The 18,574-nt window shown below is 41.1% G+C and overlaps 1 pseudogene; it reads left to right on the plus strand.

The window, feature by feature from the left end:
* The first annotated feature begins 4,082 nt into the window (after positions 1 to 4,082).
* Positions 4,083 to 12,402, plus strand: LOC120258766 (annotated as a pseudogene).
* Positions 12,403 to 18,574: the final 6,172 nt, after the last annotated feature.

Genomic DNA, 18,574 nt, shown 5'->3' on the forward strand with positions numbered 1-18,574 from the left:
ATCTTTCCACACTTAAGCTTTTGCTTGTACTCAAGCAAATATAAAACACTGAAGCATAGAAGAAGGAAATATTGAAAGTTCTTGGCCTTAGGTTCACCAAAGCATGCAAGTAGAGCATTCCACAAGTAAGGGAACTTTCAACACTAAATATGAAAAATCAATGCTCTAGCTAAAAACTCGAATGAAAAAGGACAACAAACCTGAAATCGTGTAAGTGTGTGTAACCTTACTCAAGTCAACCCAACATATACTCCTCAAAGTTATAATTATAAGGGGCTTATTTATCTACAAAGCAACACAAAACAATGATATGGTAGTAGCTTAACACATCCTCTAAGGTAACCCTTTCCAAAGCGGCCGCCAAGGTGGTTTTCACACTTTCAAGGTGGTAGCTCTTTCTACCAGGGTGGTAGCTTTCACTCATCCCTATAAGATAGCTCCATCTCTCTCATTAAGGCATAACTAGTATCCGAAGTTATGAGAGTGCTGCATACTTCATCGTTGATAGCTCTTTCTATCCCAAATGCACAACTAAAACAAGTAATTTTCTCTTTTTTTACCAAAATTAACACAAGAAGAAAAAACTAACTACTCCCTTAAATATCAAACTTGAGTTCCCAAAAGTGTTTAATGAGTGAGTAGTGCAACAATTGTCAATCAAGCAAAAATTCCTAGAAATTCAAGTAAAAACTAGAGCATGAGAACATTAAAGTTAAAAATTTCCCTAAACTTAAAAATACAATCATTACAACTAAGGTGAACTACCATTTGCTATGTGCACATGTATTTTAGTCAAAACTTGTGTAATGAACATATGTAATGTGAACTCCGCCCCTACACTTAAGATGTACATTGCCCTCAATGTACGCAAGCAAGCACAATAGGATAAAAATCAATCAAAAGCATATGTGGAAGTGGGTAATTGAAACAATAATCCCCTAAACTCAGAATGGTACATTTGATGGAGCTATATTCATTGAGAGTTGGGTCCCAGTTGGTTGTAGAGCACACACAACCATAAGATCGTGTCCATGACTAGTTCTCAAATTCCATACTCACAAGACCATCTGCACATATACACAAGAGGACTCAGTAAAGCTCAACAAAAACAAAAAAAAACTCGATTATATAAAGATAAAGCAATGAAATACTTTTTAGAACAAAAATAAATGATAAACTCGGAAGTAAAGTCATTTTTGAGTAGTGCAAGTCTAACAACAATCCAAAATAAAGTACGGAAACAAAAAGGAATAAAGTAAAGACACATCAAGCATTGGTGTCATGCTCGTTCATCTCTGATGGTGCTACTGATGGTGACGATGCTAGAACTGGTGGATTGACTGGTACTGGTGAAGCCTGAGGTGTACGGGTCTCATAATAAATGGTGAGGCGCCATCTTGCTCGAGTAACTGCTGTAACATATCGAGATGCGCCATCACCTCTGTGTGATTCCCAGCATGTGTCAAGTGAACCTTAGTAATCTCAGTCAATAGCACTCCTACAGCACTCTCGAGTCTCTTCAGCGATCATTGGCTCAAAATGAAGAAAACATGCGCACTGGGGGCGGCTCTTGTACTACTGGTGGTGCATCGATCTCCATCTGCTTGGGAACCGGCTGAGACCCCACAGCTACGTCGCCCTCTGCCTCAGCTATCTCTAGTGCACATGTAATCAGAACATGAACTCCTGGCTATTATTTGCGTACCATCCCCATCTGTCTCATTGTCTCTATGCACAAGGTAGTAGGTATGATTGCCTTCTCGACCCTTCGAATGGTGTCCAGTAGACCCATCCCGATGATGAGTCTGGTGATGTATGGGCCTAAGAAAATAATTCCAATCCTGGCGTACTACCCCTGGTGCCTAAGATACTCAGCAATAATGTGCCCCAGATGGATTGGCTGACTCTACAACATGGTGTACATGTATAATACATCCTGTCTGCTCAGTACCCTTGTGCTATCACCACGACAGTTCACAGACCTGCTCTGAACGGCATGCTAGTAGGAGTATACAGGTCGAGAAAGGCACATGGCCTGTTGTGACAAGTAACTGCTACATTGATTTGCTACAGTACCTGCTATAGTCTCTGCCAAAGCACTCCCAATTCCACACTTTTCATCGAGGCAATATAAACGGGCACACGTTTATGCCGTAGATCGCAACTCTTCTTCAATCAAAGTCCTCATTGGTGATGATCTTGCTATTAATGTACAAGTCGGGTTACGCAAATGCGACTATCTTCGTGCCCGTCCAACTCATTGTAATGCCTTGACTACATGGAGGTTAGCACACATTCACATATCTTAGAGCCCCAATTGTGTCTTCGCGTTTGTTCCTTCAAAGATTCTACCAAATAGTGCGTTCACGATCTACTTTTGGCTTCTTTTCTTAATATACTCAGCTTCACAACACTAAATGCACAAAAAAACACAAATACATATGTATTAGCGCTAAACCCTGATAAAAGTAATGCTCATAATAAGGAAAGAACACTTCTCATTCAGTAACACACAAGCACTTATCAAACTCTCCCCACACTTAAGCTTTGGCTTGTCCTCGACAAAAGAAATAAAAACATTGAAGTATAGAAGAAAGAGATATTCAAATGCTCGGCCTTTAGGGTTCACCAAAGCATGCAAAGAAAGCATTCTATGAGTAAAGGGAACTTTCAACACTAAATACAAAAAATCAATGCTCTAGCTAAAAACTTGAATCAAAAAGGACAATGAAGCCGAGATCATGTAAGTGTGTGTAAACTTCTTCAAGTAAACCCAAAGTATACTCCTAAAAGTTCTAAGTACAAGCGACTTATTTATCTACAAGCATAACAAAACAAAAGGATGGTATTTGCTTCACACATCCTCTAAGGTAGCCATTTCCAAAGCGGCTGCTAAGGTAGCTTTCACACTTTCGAGGTGGTAGCTTTTTCTACCAGGGTGGTAGCTTTCACTCATCCCATGAGACAGCTCTTTCTCTTATTAGGACATAACTAGTATCCGACTTATGTGAGTAGCTTCATACTTTTTATGTGATAGCCCTTTCCATCCTCAATGCACAACTAAGCAATATATTTTTTTAGCAAAATGGAACAAGAAACAAAACTAATTAGTCCCTTAAACATCAAATTTCAATTTCCAAAAGAGTTTCATAAGTGAGTGGTGCACAAATATTAATCGAGCGAAAATTCCAAGCAATTCAAGTGAAAACTGGAGCATGAGATCATTCAATGTTCAAATTTCTCCTAAACTTAAGAATACAAACATTGCAACTAAGGTGAACCACAATTGGCTACGTGAACATGTATGTCAATCAAAACTTGTGTAAAAGACATGTGCAAAGAGAACTCCCCACACTTAAGATGTACATTGCCCTCAATGTACACATGCAAGCATAATAGAAAGTATAGCAATCAAGTAAATATGTGGGAGTGGGCAATTGAAACAATACTCCTCTACCTCCTAATGTTGCGTTTGATGAAGCTAAATCCTTGGGAGTAAAGTTCCAATAGGTTGTGAAGCACACACAGCCCACATTGGCCGTGGCCATGACTAGTTCTCAAGTCCCATACTGACAAGACCATATGCACGCATACATAAGGGGGTTCAGTGAAGTTTAATAAAAACAAAAATAGCTTGAGTATATAACAGATAAGGTAATGAATATAACTCGAGACAACAAAATGAAAATAAAAGACATACTTAAAAGGAAAATCCTTTCTGAGTTGTGCAAGTCTAACAACAATACAAAATGAAATAACAAGAGAGAAAGAAAGAAAGAAAGACGCATCAATCGTTGGTATCGTCCGGTGTCGGCTCTACTGTTGCTGCCGGTGGTACATAATTAAATGGTGCCGGTGGATCTGGTGATTTTGAGGCTGGTGGGGCAGGAGGGGTACGAGGTGTCCTGATGAAAGGCGAGGACGCGTCTCGCTCTAATAACCGCAGTATGGTGTCAAGATGCGCGATCATCCCAGCGTACTGTGCAACCTGTATAGACTAGACCTCAGTGATCTCGGTCCAAAGTAGACTCACAACACTCTCGATTCTCTTAAAACGATCATGGGTTCGAGAAATAGTGAAAATGGGTATCAGGCGCCAAGGTGTCTCTTTTGCTGTAAGGGGTGCCCCGGTCTCCATTGGTGCAAACTCAGGCTTAGGAACTTGCCGTGTATCCTCCACTACATCCTCTTAGCCCTCAGCTGTCCCTGGGGTAGGCGTAACCAGAATGTATGCTCCAAGCCCATATCTGCGGACTAAACCCATCAACCTAATCGTATCGACTCCAAGAGGGAAGGGGACGACTGTCTTTTTGGCACCTCGGATAGCATCCAGAAGACCCATCCCCAGGATGAGTCTAGTGACATAGGGTCCATCAAATAATACTCCCATTCTCCCATGTTAACCCTAGTACCTCATGAAGTCTGCCACTATATACCCCAGGTGAATTGCTAAGTTCTAGACCAACCCTAGTGCCTCATGAAGTCTGCCACTATGTACCCAGGTGAATTGGTAAGTTCCAGACCATGGAATATAGATAGAGTAACTCCTGTCGGCTCAAAACACCTATGTTGTCACCTCGCCCATTGACAAGGCTTCCCGCAAGTGCACGGAGTTGTCGGAGTAATAAATCCCAGGTGAGTGGGGTATCGTATCCATAGGGAAAAGGAAATAAAAATACTTAATTTGCTTCTTAACTATATGAAAGATGAATAGTGATATGTGTGATAAGATTCAATTCTCAAAAGTAAAACAACCCGAAAGAGAGCAAAAGTAAAGTAGAAGGTAAAGCAATCGATAAAGATGGGTACCCGGGTATTGATCCGCCTAGGAAAATTGTTTCAAGTGCAAGAACTCTCTATTATGCTTCCTAACTAATGCAATGGTGAGTCAGGGACATCTTTTAATGCATGGCCCCGAATCTAGGGTTAACCAAGCCTAATCCTCTACATGTCTTAGAGGAGAGGTTGAACAACCTCTCAACCTCACACTCGTAATAAGGACTGAATTAAGCTCTAGGAATTTCAAGTGATAAATCTCTTCCTAATTGTAGACCTAACCCTTGATCTAGAAGAAAGGTCCCTCATAAGGTTCCCTTGCGTATATCCCGCAAGTGCACGGGTTTGTCGAAGTAATAATCCCGGATGAGCAGGTATCGAATCCACAGGGAGTAGGGAATAAAAACACTTAATCCGCTTCTTAGATATGTGAAAAATCAATAGTGATAAGTGTGACAATGATTCAATTCTCAAAAGTAAAATCAACAAGTAAGAGAGCACGAGTAAAGGAGAAGGTAAGGCAATCGATAAAGATGGGGTACTCGGATAATGCTCCGCCTAGGACGATCACTTCAAGTGCAAGAATCCTCTATTATGCTTCCTAATCAATGCAATAGTGAGTCGTGGAAATCCTTCATTACATAGTCCCAAATCTAAGGTCAACTATGCCTAACTCTATACATGTCCTAGAGGAGAAATCAAACAATCTCAACATCTCGCACTCGCATAGAGTTGCAATGAGCTCTAGGGATTCCAAGTGATAAATCTCTTCCTAATTATAGACCTAACCCTTTGGTCCAGGTGGAAGGTCCCTAACTACGATTAAGCCCTAGATACTAAGATCACCTCAACGCTTCACTCCGTTGCACTCGCAACTAAGCCCCAGCGGAGGATCATCCCTTAGACCATTCACTCTATTATGGCCGCAAAGAACTCGAGGAACGGAGGTAGAATCTATCACGTCGGAGGGGAAAGGGGGCGCTCCTGTACCTCTCGACTCACCCTCTCAACCCTCTCCAACCTAGCTTTGTCTAACGCTCGTGGTGTGTCACTCACTCACAAGGTTACCAACAAGAACTCTCAACCCTAGTGTCACTCTAGGGGAAATGTTCATACAATCAAGCATTCAAGGTTGGAACTAATAATAGACATCAATTAATTGAAAGCATAATAAAGAGATTCAATGAAATGAATACATCCTAAGGTTCACAAATACCCAAGTACCCACTAAAGGTTTAGCTCTCTATGGAGCTAAGTACAATCAAAGAATAGAATGATAATAAGTGTGATTAGAAAATATTATATGGTTCTTATTTTCATCTTATTGTAGCCATCATGTTGGTAATTCTGTTTCTCTGTGTGTTTTGTCTTTCTTGGCTCTGTATCTCTTCCGCTTAGCATCTCGATTTTAAATGTTGGACTCTCAATAATGCTCTTATCATTGCTAGTGTGAATGATTTTGATGAACTTCTATATTGCGGTTTGATAAAGAAGGTTGTTTGTGCTATATATGATGTGTTTCGAGCTGGCTTGCCTCTGTACTATTAGCCCATTTTGATCTCTCAAATAATGTTTGAAGAAGTTATTTCCAATGTTTTTTCCAGGGGATATGAAACATCAACTATGAACATCATTGTGCACAGAAATGTGATTTCTTTTACTTTTACTTTTCTTGCTACTACATTCTAATTCTGATTGTTAGTAATTTAATGTCTTTTCAGGATCTTTTGCAAAGCGGTTGGCCCAAGAATTTCCAATGTGGTGGTTCTACTTCTTTAGTACTCATAATCTCATTATTCTCTTTGTGCTTGTGTCTGTGCTAAGCTGGATGGTACTCTATATGGAAACAAAGTCACAGATATTTAGCCAATATTTTTAATGTCCTTGTCTATCACTTTGGTTTATCATGCTCACAAACTCATGTTCTGATCATGCAGTTTCTGTTAGTTGATTTTATGTTGTCATGGTGATTCTGCAAAAATAAAGAAGCGTGGTCCACATACCGTTGCTTCAGCAGCTCGTGATGTGCTAAAGCTTGTATGTTTTTCTACCCACTTTGTGGCACCCTTTCTCATTTTTGATAATACACATATATTTCTACTTGAGATCATAGAAAAACATCTTCTCTCTCTAGCTGATTTATAATGTGCTCCCTTTTATATCTTGAATTATTGGTGTTTGAACATTGAATTCTTTTTGGTGGCACAGGTTGCTCAACTTAGAGTAACACCTCGAGTTTTAGTTGGCCACAGTTTTGGTGGCAAAGGTAGTTCTAGATGAATCACTAGCCTGATTATCCAATATTTTTGATCTTCTGTGACGTAATGCTCTTGTTTTCTAACTGTTATCTTGTGCATTTTTAAGTGGCCTTGAGCATGGTGGACCAAGCAGCAAAGCCTCTTGCACGACCTGTTAGGGTAAGAATAAAATTGTTATTATATGAGCATCAGTTAAACAAACAGAAACTCTTCCTTAGCTGGCAACCTCATTGTGTATTTTACCAATTCTGCAATGTGCCTAGATTCTGTCACAATAGTAAAGGGTGTCTGTTTCAAATCTCCTTCTTGAAGGAAGTTATTATTGTCGTTTTTATGCCCATGATAAATAAAAGGAATTTATAATCTTTACTGTTGTTGTTTCTTCCTGAAGGTATGGGTTCTTGATTCCACCCCAGGAAAAGTCCATGCTGGTGGAGATGGTGAAGATCACCCTGCTGAATTGATTGATTTCTTGAGTCGAATGCCAAAGCAGGCATGTTTCCTTGTTGATTTATTTTCCAGAGTGTCAATTCTTATTTAAAACTGAACTGTGTGAATGATGTCTGGAATGTGAGATACTTCCTTTATATAAGAGCAATAATGGAAGGGCATATGCTCAACCATCATTCAGGCTTATCAAATTCAAAATCTTGTTACAGTTATTATCTGATATTCATTTTCTGTGACAGGTTTCTTCAAAGAAGGAAGTTGTGCAAGCTCTTGAGCAAGCTGGATTCTCTACTGATGTAGCAAAGGTACATTGATAGCCTTTTTAACAATACAAATGTGTGATTTAATGTCATTTGCTTTTTGGATATGCATACCAAATTGAAGATTAATCTTTACTAAATCAAGGTTTTCTATCCTCATTAATTGTAATTTTCAGAAATTAGCTGAACACCATAAGCATTTACTTTTGATTCCTATATTACAATCTGACACATTTTATAACTTTCTTGAAGTGGTGGTGACAAATTTTGCGTCCAGTTAGCTCTCAAGCTTCACCGACAACAGAATTTTCTTGGATATTTGATCCTGAAGGTATCTCTGAGGATGTTCAAGTCTTTCACTGAAGAAACAAATCTATGGTAATCATCATTAGCATTACTTTTGTTTAGATTTATATCATATACATAGATTCAGTTGCACCTTTCAAAATACGCAGGAAAATTGTGGATGACGTGCCTCGCGGTGTTCATGTGAATTTCTTGAAAGCAGAGAGAAGCTTACACAGATGGGCCTCAAGATATCCAGCGTATTCATTCTGCAGAGGGAGTTGGCTGCTGATGAGGGAGCCGGGGTAGAAATGCACGATCAAGATGCAGGACACTGCATGTTACTCGGATTACTCATATTTGCTCATTATCGTATTGTTCCTTTGAGATAAACATACTCAAATCACTGGTCGATGACCGGGCTTCTTACTGAGACATTCGATTGATTTCTTTTGATCTGCCACATTGTGTGATCGTGGCAAACCGATAAGGTTTATGTTTAATAGCTATGTTTAAACTGGCCGATTTCAGGTTCAAGCCGACAACCCGGACGGACTGTTCAGAATTCTTCATCGTGCTCTTTCAGGGATTTCAGATGCAGTAAGAAGACGATATAGTGAGTGAAATATATATATATATATATATATATTGGTGTAAGTCTTGTTCCGCAGAGAGAATTTTGAGAAGAGATGCATGAGTTGTATCATTCTTTTGTATGTTTTGTATAATTTAATTAATTTTTTAAGAAAGGTTAAAGTATGCAATTACTGGAAAATGCAGGAATATTCACGCATTTGTTTATTAAAAATGAGAAAAAAATATTTAGAAAGAATCATCAATAGATTAAAATATATGAGAATAAAATACAAAAAGAGGACAGAAGAAGAATTGTTACTATTATTGTTGTTATTGTCATTGTTCCGTCTGCTCCTTTTTATCTATCGTGAAGTAATCAAATTTTTATATACCAAAAAGTTATTATTTCACATAATTTAATAAAAAATTAGTTATTTTTTTAAAATTACTTCTAATTTATATCTTCATATTTTTCTCTCATATTAAATTTCAGAGTAAGCAGTAAAGTCTTAGTGTAATTTTTGGAAAGTTAAAATAATAAACGCTCGACGCTTAAAAACGATGTATAAAAAGAACACTGGGCCTATTATAATGCGGGTGGGGTGGGGCGGGAATGAGATCCCCGTCCCCATCCCCGCTCTCCACGGGCGGGATTCCCTGATAGACTCCCTCATGGGAAAAATCCTCCCCTCACCCTCATGTGATCCCTTCGCCTACCAAAACATTAATATAAAAATTTTCTATAAATAACTATAATATTTCTAACGATTTACAAGTTACACACGCTAAAGATGCTATATACAATTGAAAAATAAAAATATAATCGATGATGTAAAAAATCTAGTCAAATCGATATTTGAATATATATAACGCTTATACGTAGAACATACACTGGATATTTGAATAAAAAATCTGTATAAAATTACAATTACCTAATTATCCAATTCATTTAAATTAAATAAATAATTAATTTTTAGTGGAAATTGCCAAAAACCCTTTAAGTTTTGTAAAATCGCCAAAAACACCCCTTAGCTTTTTCGTAAATCCCCAAAAACCCTCCTTTTAAAAGCTTCATGTTTTTCAAACCCCAAACCGTAGAATCGGATGCGAATCCGAGCGAGTTTCAAATTTTTGGACTTAAAAATGCCCTTGATGTGAGTCGTGCGCAAGACCTATCTCAGGGCGATTTGAGAGGAAGTGGGGGTTTTCCGTGAGGGTAACCCCGAGACGAATTTACTTTGGAGTCCCGCTTAATCGCTTTTTCTCAACTCACGCCTTCGCCTTTTTCCATTTCCAGTCGCTCTCAGGGTTGTCTCTACCGGCCAAGCCTCCAGAATTGGCATTTCATCGCCTTTTCCCTTTCCACGTGATCTCAAGGAGAAGTCCCTCCCGCAACTAGTTGGCATTTCATCAGCTTTGCAATCTAAGGTATTGAGTATGGTTTTTACGTTAACTGCTCTGCTATCAAAAGAAAGATTTTTTTCGGTTTTGCTGTGCTCCCCGCTTTTTGTTGGAAGATATCGAAGTCTCAGTGGGGATTTCTACTGGGCTTTTTGTTAGTCTCAGAGGAGATTTCTCGGTTAGGGTTTTGTTTTTGTTTTCAGATTTCATATGTATACACTATCGGGAAAATAGCTTTTTCGATTGTTATGATTTCGTGTAATATTTATAATGTACACTTTCCGCTTCGCTTGATATGGTTGCGCTTTACAAACGAGCGTCGACGCGTTAAGAAATGAGATGTTACGCTTAACATTTGTTGTCTCTGCTCAAGTATTCTCGCCTCGCTTAACAAAAATGGGTCTCTATTTAACATTTTTATATCTCTCGCTTAATAATCGAGAGTTTACCGCTTAAAAACCTTATATTTCCGCTAAACTGTCATCATCGCATCGTCGAATGTGTTGCTATCGTCGCAGGCTTGTGATTAGCGCGCGGTCAACCTAGTTAACGGGCGCTGCTATTTCGACACTCGGCCAAGGAGACCTTAGTCAATCGAAGTTAATACTGACCCTCGACACTCGGGAGATTATTCAAGGACACCGCTTGCGCCGCTCACTGAGATGGAAGCCATATACCAAGAGAGGGCCTCTTCTTGATTCTCTTTCGCAGAAAGGTACGATGGTCGCACTCAATAAATTCGAGGATCGGGAAAGCTTCTCGCCGAGTTTTGCACCCTCAAGATGCCGCCCTCGTTTTTCGGTCTCATGGCTACGATGGCGACGCAGATGGGTCTTCTCGTAAGAAGAAAACCAGTCGCCGTCAAGGACTGCAGATCTATCAAAGACCCATGAGAGACACCAGTAGACTCCATCAAGAGCACCTCGCAACTTGTTCGACGGAGGAGGAAGAAGATAATTTTGTCAAACTCTCGACGGCGCACTCATGCGGGACGCCCCTCTTCCCAAATACATCACGCTTGCTCCGAATCGGATCGCTGATTACGCTGACGATCTACCACCATCGGGGCGACACGCACGGGCGCAGACGCACATATGCCGGCGTGGAGGATATTCCACAGCGTATCGCTCGGAGTGCAAGATAGACGCCACGGGAAGTAGCACCAACACATGGCAGCATTAAGGGTTGCTCGTCGCTAACGTCTGTTTTACTGAGTCGACCGAACGGGAAGAAAAGTCCGTTTCTAGAAGATCCCAAGGATGTTGTGCTATGGTGAAAGTACTTACCGGAAGCAAGCGACGGTAGAAACGAGCTTGTCATCGCTCGATGGAAAAGAGGTAATAAATCATGGACAATGTTTAACATAAGTCTTTAATGTTTAAAACATTTTATTTAGCGCTTAACTTTAGTATTTACCGCTTTAACTCATTATTCATACCGGTTTAAATATTTTGTTCTCCGCTTTAATTATATTCTATAACGCTTAAATATATAGTTTTTATAGTTTAAAATGAATGATCTCATCGAAATTGTTTTGGCTTATACATATGTTAGTTTCTGATCGGTTCCGCTGAACGTCAAGAAGAAATATTTGCGCGCATCGCAACAACCCCCCTACCACGACAACGACAGGGCCCCTGCATCACGGCAGCCCCTCACGGATTGCAGCCCCACCGCGACATTGGGCGAAGATGTCACCGCGAACTCTTGGCGCAGCAGTAGCGTGATATTGACGATCGAGTTTCTGGGGCTTGCTCGCCTGCGGGGAGGCGCTCGGAAGGACGCTTTGCAAACGGCCGCGCTCTATCCTCGAAAGAACTCGAGCACCCGGACGAACGAGGCGTGAAATTTGAATGTACGCTGACATCATCGGGAAGGTCATTCCAGGCGCTCACATTCAAGAGACTTTGCGTAAAAAGAGGAGAATATCATCGCCTGTCTCCACCGCGGCTTTCACTGACGAGAATAATAAGATACATTATCGGGCTACTGACGCTGTTATCGAAGTTCCGGCCGCATTGATGACATGGCTACGACTGGAGGACATCGTAGATGATGTGGCTGCCGTTGCGGCTGAGAGGTCGCCGACTCCTTTCTCGATGAAATCGCCGACCCGCTGGAACCTACCGCTGAGATCTGGCAGATCAAAGATGGACACAACCCTCAAGGTCAAGAACAAGCTTAAGCGTGTCTCCCATGACGCTGTCATGGCCACGGCCGAGAAGATCGCCGAATCTGCTGCCGCGGCCGCGCCGACAAGACTCGCAGCCCAAGCGAGGACACAATCCCACCACAACAAGAACCATGTGAAGGAAGTGTCCATGCGGTTGATGCTTTGCCGCCGCCGTCCTCAAGATCGGGCTGTACACAATCCCACAACAAGAACAACAATGTAAGGACGTGTGCGGTACTGATGTCGCCGCCATCGCCCCCGCGATCGAGCAAAGATCTGATGAAGACCCCGACCCGAGCAACGAGAGATGATGAAGGCCAATCAAAAATCGACCGACTGCTCGGAAAGCTTTTTATTCAAGAAGAAGAAATCGGGTCGTTCGAGTCGTCTTAACAACACTGACAGCGAGTTGACGAGGATCTTCCTCAACCGCCTCATGCATGACGGTAAATGTAACGCTTTTTGATGATATTGTTTAAAAGGGTTTCTTATAGTGTTTAACTATTAATTAATAGTGTTTAATACCATTATGTTATCATTTAAGTTTTCGCCTTTACCGCTTAATTATATATACTATCATGTAACAATTGATAATATCATTTAAATATTTACAATATGGTCTTCTAATATCGCATATCGCTTAACCTCAAACGACTGCTAGTGCTGAAGAACGACGTACTGCCGCGACCACACGCCGAGCAGCGTTATACACGCTCGCCGAGGGAAGGAGACGGTCACTCGATGATGCTGATGTACGCTCAGATGCATAATACAAAAAGTCACTGAAAGCAAAGAGCCATATCTCTTACAAGAAGCGCTGCCTCATCATCGGATCATTAGGCTGCTTACGCTCAAAGCAGGACGACGCACATGACACACACTATGGCTATGATCGGGATGCCGCAAGCAACTCGCATGAAGTTCAAATTGTCATCCTCCCGATAATCACGAATGGCCACTTTCCATGTCGTCGCCCTCGACAATGTATAAACAAGAATATGTATTATTCTTCACGTCCGGGTACTGATAAGGACGCTGACTGACTGGTAAGTTCTTTAATTATGTCCGACATATCTGCTTGGTATTTAAATCCCAGATTCTAATCTCGACTTGCATATCTCTCGACAATGGAATCTATTCCGACCTTTGGCCGACATACGGAGTTAGGCGAGTCTGCCGACGCAGTACCCACTGCAAGATCTGCTACGTAAAACCCCACGCCTAAAATAAGGAAGGCCGATTGCGCCCTGCCTCACGCCATCGCGGTTTATCGAGCACCATCATGGGTGAGAAGTTACGGCCACCGCATGCACGTTTCCTTACCTCGGGACATAGATGTTACCCGCGATACTTAAGGAGGGAGTACACGCTGCCCATGACAAAGTGCGGGGTCGCCATGCTGGTTAAATTGCTTTTGAATAACATGTCTTAGTATATCTCGATCACAATTTTGTTTTCAAATGTAATCCGACAAATTAATTCATTGTTTTCGTGTTCGAAGAACATGCACTTGTATATCTTAATGTAAATTTTGTTTGTTTTGAATTGTAAAGCGGGTTAAATTCCATTCGGGTTTTTATTTCATTGTTTAATTTACGCTTGTAATTGTGTACATTTCACTTTCATCGTTTAAATATAAGTATATATCGCTTTAAAACATCGAGTTTTAAATATTTCAAATTACGCGTATCCCGCTTAAAAATAACACTTTCTCCGCTTTAAATAAATGCACTCATTGTTTAACTAAATATGGAAAGTTGCCCATCAATACACAATTCAATTCATTGTTTTTGTTTTCGAAGAACATGACTTTGTATATCTCAATGTAAATTTTGTTTGTTTTCAATCGTAAGGCAGGGTTAAATTTCATCTCGGCTTTCATTTCATCTGTTTAATTTACGCTAGAAGTTGTGTACATTTCGCTTTCATTGTTTAAATATACCATATATCGCTTAAAACATCGCTTGAAATATTTCAAATTACAGTAGTATCCGCTTAAAATAACAATGTCTCCGCGTAAAATACATTCAATTCGTTGCTAAATACACAATGTTTCGTCATCGCTCGGTTTATTAACGCCTAGTCGGGCGACAGTTTCATCGCAAGATCGCTCGATCGTGACCGGATCCTTGCGCGTAGCCGTAATGTAACTCACGGACATCAAACGCTCATGACTCAATCCTCTTTCGCCCTAGGCCGCCCAGCTTTTCTTCAGTCACAGCGGTCGCAGAACGAAGCTCACGATTTCCGGCTCAAGGCCCTCGCTATCGCCGGGTATGGGAATATAGCTTCCTTGTACTGCCAGTTTGTAATTGTCGACGCTGAAGTACCCGCTTAATAAATCGATGTACGCTGGTGTCCGCTCTGCATTGTCTAGCCGCGCAAGCATGTTTCGAAGGGATACCATAAACTTGCCACCTCGATACGTAACAAGTTCCGATGGCGAGATCCACGGAGTTGCTGCATTGGTCGATCACTTCGTGAATCGATCATCGACACAACGACCAACACGTAAGATTTCGGGTCCGCCCTCAACAATGATCTCTAACTTCGAATGTATGTCCGGGCATAAGTAGGTCTCCCATTTGGTCGCTTGCTCACACTGGCTACATAACATGCGCATCAACTCGAACCTGCAAATAAGGTTAAACAAAGGCATGCTGATGGTTAAATAATTCGTCAACATGTTTAAACATTATCAGAATTAAATAAACAGAAATGATTAATATTTAAAGTCGAAAAAGTGTAATTAAACAAAGATTTGAGAATGTTTAAAGGGTAATACTAAATGTTGAGTGTATATCAACATTCGCGACATCTTATGGAGTCGACCATTTTCGCCACCGGTAAAACTGACGAGCTTCCTTGATCCAAGCATTGAACGACTCAGCGACGCTCGAATACATCTCACCCCAACGATCACCTCCCGAACAGTATAATTCACCATGTGCCATATCCGGATTTATTAATCAACCGTGATGAGCTCGAGTGATACGGCCTGCAGTTCATCTCACGGTATCATCGAAATCTTTAGCCGTGGATGCCCACGCAATGCGGAAGCTATTATAGACCAAAGACTCCTCCCTCAATGCCTTCCCAAGTCCGACATTGGCTTTCAATCGCCTCCAAATGTCGAAGACAGATGACGCGTGTGGCGAAGAAGGAAGACTCTCGCAATCGCGCTCACAAGGCCCCTCGACTCGTCTCGAGACGAAGGCTAATTATCTCATGATAATCTCCACCCTCGATAAGGCATCGCCCAACTTAGATATGAACCAAGTCCAATTGGCGATCGGTCGTCATTGTCGATCTATACCGGCGACGTGGAAAAACCATTGTTACCATCTTTCCCTGCGCCCAGTGAGTGTACCCCGATATTTTCCAGGGAGGCGGTACCATCGAGAAAAAGCTAGCCGGCCCGCAAGCCCTCTCGAATCCCACAATACACACCGAAGAAAGAATGCACGCTTTAAAACGATCACCGCTCTCTCCACGATCGCAACGCCGCCGGATTTGTCTCACCACCTTATCCACATACCAAAGCAACACAGATCATACTGGAGATGTCAACGCCTGCCGAGGACCACCCGGCATGCTCTTTTCCCAACCAAGCTCGCTAGTATGGTATGTGGACACCATGTTCCCACACACACGTCCTTCCTCGAATGTCGATGGCCTCGTCAAGGGACGCGTCCTCGAGCTTCGCGAATCACTGCATGCGCTAACCCATTTTTTCGACGCTTTCGGATGTGACGCTGAACCTATGCCACCACCGCAATGTATGACGGGTTGATTGCTCTTGATTCAAAGTATTTTTTTGTTATACTTTTGATGCATGAAGGCGCTAACGACAACCATCAGAGTCAGCATTCCATGACCACCCGATGTTTTTCGTCTTTATGAATTTGAAGTCAAAATTCCTTTTGATCGCATGATTTCAAGTACATCCTCGAAAATGTTCGACACCGCCAAACGTTGACTCAATATCCAACGACAACACTTCGTAGAATGATCTCGACGAGGAAGGAAGACATCCCACACCGCCATGGTCACCATGGGATGAATGGGGCACTCGCAATCCGAATTCCCGCCAACACTCACATCATATGAAAAGATCAATATGTTGCTTTGGAGAATATAATGTTTAGCTGATAACTGACAATAGTTAAACGCTAAATTAAATACTTAAACAATTAACTAATAACGTAAAGGACTAGTACAATATGTTAACCAAACGTTGACGGACATATTTAAACAATAATGACTCCCTGCACAACCGGAATAATTAAAAGAAAAAGGAACTTACAACGAGTAAACCTCGCTTTTTCATTAGGATTCGCGAACGGCATTATACGTCTCGACGACAAGATCAACTACAAGACATTTGAAGATGGAGTGGACGCTGACACATCCTACTGGAAGTCAACATCGCTTATCAGGGCAAACCGCTTTTATATCCATCCGGTGTGATGAACTTAACTCGATAAGAGAAACTTCGAGACCCCATCGCTCACATATCTTAGCTAACACCAATTCCCAAGAAGTCTCGAGCCGTGAACATTAGCACTCTTCCCTCCCCGCTGAATCTAGCAATACCACAAAAACTCTCCATAATATATCGATTCGAAACCAAATCAGATAAAACCAAATGAAACGAAGAACAAAACGAAGACGACGTAAGAAGAAGTAGAGATGTAAAGAACAAACAAAGAGAGAAAGGCAAACAAAAAGCTGCATTGTATGCATAGAGGTTAGACTAGACGTGATGTGATTGGGCTGGTATTTTTCCCTCCATCCTAAGGGCAAAAAGGGAAATATATGTCATCGTCACGAGGAAGACATATCATGTCATCGCTCGAATGAAAGTTCTCAACTCAACATGAGTCTCCGCAGTAAACGCTGCTTTTTATGTTTAAAATGTATACATATAGTGTTTAAAAATAACGGTTAACTCGCTTTAACTAAAAGTCTATATCATGTAAATAATATGTTATTGTTTAAATTGAACGCTTTTCAATCGACATCGCGTTGCTAGATGGGTACCTCCTCGGGTCATCGCTTTAAAACATATTTACGTATTTTCTTAAACACCGTCGTCATTGTTTAAAGAGTAACTTGAGTATTGTTTAACTTTTTTTCTATCGTTTACAATGACGCTTTTTGTTTCCCACATTGCTTTTTACTAGGTCTCCTGCTTTAAATTTCGTAGTTCACGATCAAATACGATTGTTTCGCTTTTATTTATAAAAAGATTTACAACATTTACAACATTTACAAAGATTTACAACATTTACTAACATTTACAACGTCCGCTTCGGACTTTGACACTCACGACTCGACCTCGTGATAACGAAACAAGTGTTCAGATATTCGAATGCTCACAGTGTTGCATAACAAGCGCATCAACTTGAACCTCGCAAAACGTACAACATTAAAAAGGTTAAACAACACACATTCATGAAAAACGACTATTAATCAATGTGTCATGGTAGGACTTAAACGACGATCCCGATAGTTAAACACGTAACGTAATCAGCTTAGTACATCGACGCCATTTTCTTAAACGCTAATGTAAAAGTCTCAAGTGGTAAATGTCAACCTCGTCTTTAAAGGATGTTTCACGATCTCCCTCCCTCTAGAGAATCCTCCGCAATCACGCAATACGTGAAAAACTCTCTTTTCTTACCCAAGTCGAAATGCCTCTTAATCGCTTTCCCGCCATCCACCACTGGAGAATCCTCCGCATCGTGCACCATTATGAGAGGACTTCGGCTCAGGTGAAAAAGATAGTTTAACTAGTTCGGGTGATTACGGCCAATCGATTCTCAAGATAAGGAAGAAGGCTCACTGAAAACATCCTTTCGAGATCAGAGCGGTTGTCCATGGGAAGAGGAGGAAGAGGAGGAGGAGGAGGAGGATGATGAGGACGACGAGGGAGTGGTTGTCCATGGGGAGGGTTCTTCCCGGTTATTTATGGTGTGAAGTCCATAGCAGTCGACTTTCAGATCCGAGAAAAGTTAAACGACGAGGGCCGACATCGATCGATGAGAACGAACGGGTGTTCGGAAATTTTGTTATAAACAGGCATAAGAATTAATGCCGCCATTAATTCTTACGCACGGGATACCATAACCTCGCCACCGCCACCGCCACATGCCAACAATTCGATCAAACGAAAAAAAGATCACCGCTTTTACGCAGACTTTGAGAATTTACATCGCTTACTGAATAGTTATACATGTAAAGATAATGTTAAAAGGAGATGGGAAGTATTAAACGGATATGACAATTATTAAACATATTAGTAAAAATATTTTAAACGGATAATAGCAAATAGTTAAACATTATTTAAAAATATACAAATAGATAACCATAAACGAGAAGAACTTTTACAA

This window comes from Dioscorea cayenensis, chromosome 4 (assembly GCF_009730915.1).
Source record: "Dioscorea cayenensis subsp. rotundata cultivar TDr96_F1 chromosome 4, TDr96_F1_v2_PseudoChromosome.rev07_lg8_w22 25.fasta, whole genome shotgun sequence".
Classification (NCBI taxonomy): domain Eukaryota; kingdom Viridiplantae; phylum Streptophyta; class Magnoliopsida; order Dioscoreales; family Dioscoreaceae; genus Dioscorea; species Dioscorea cayenensis.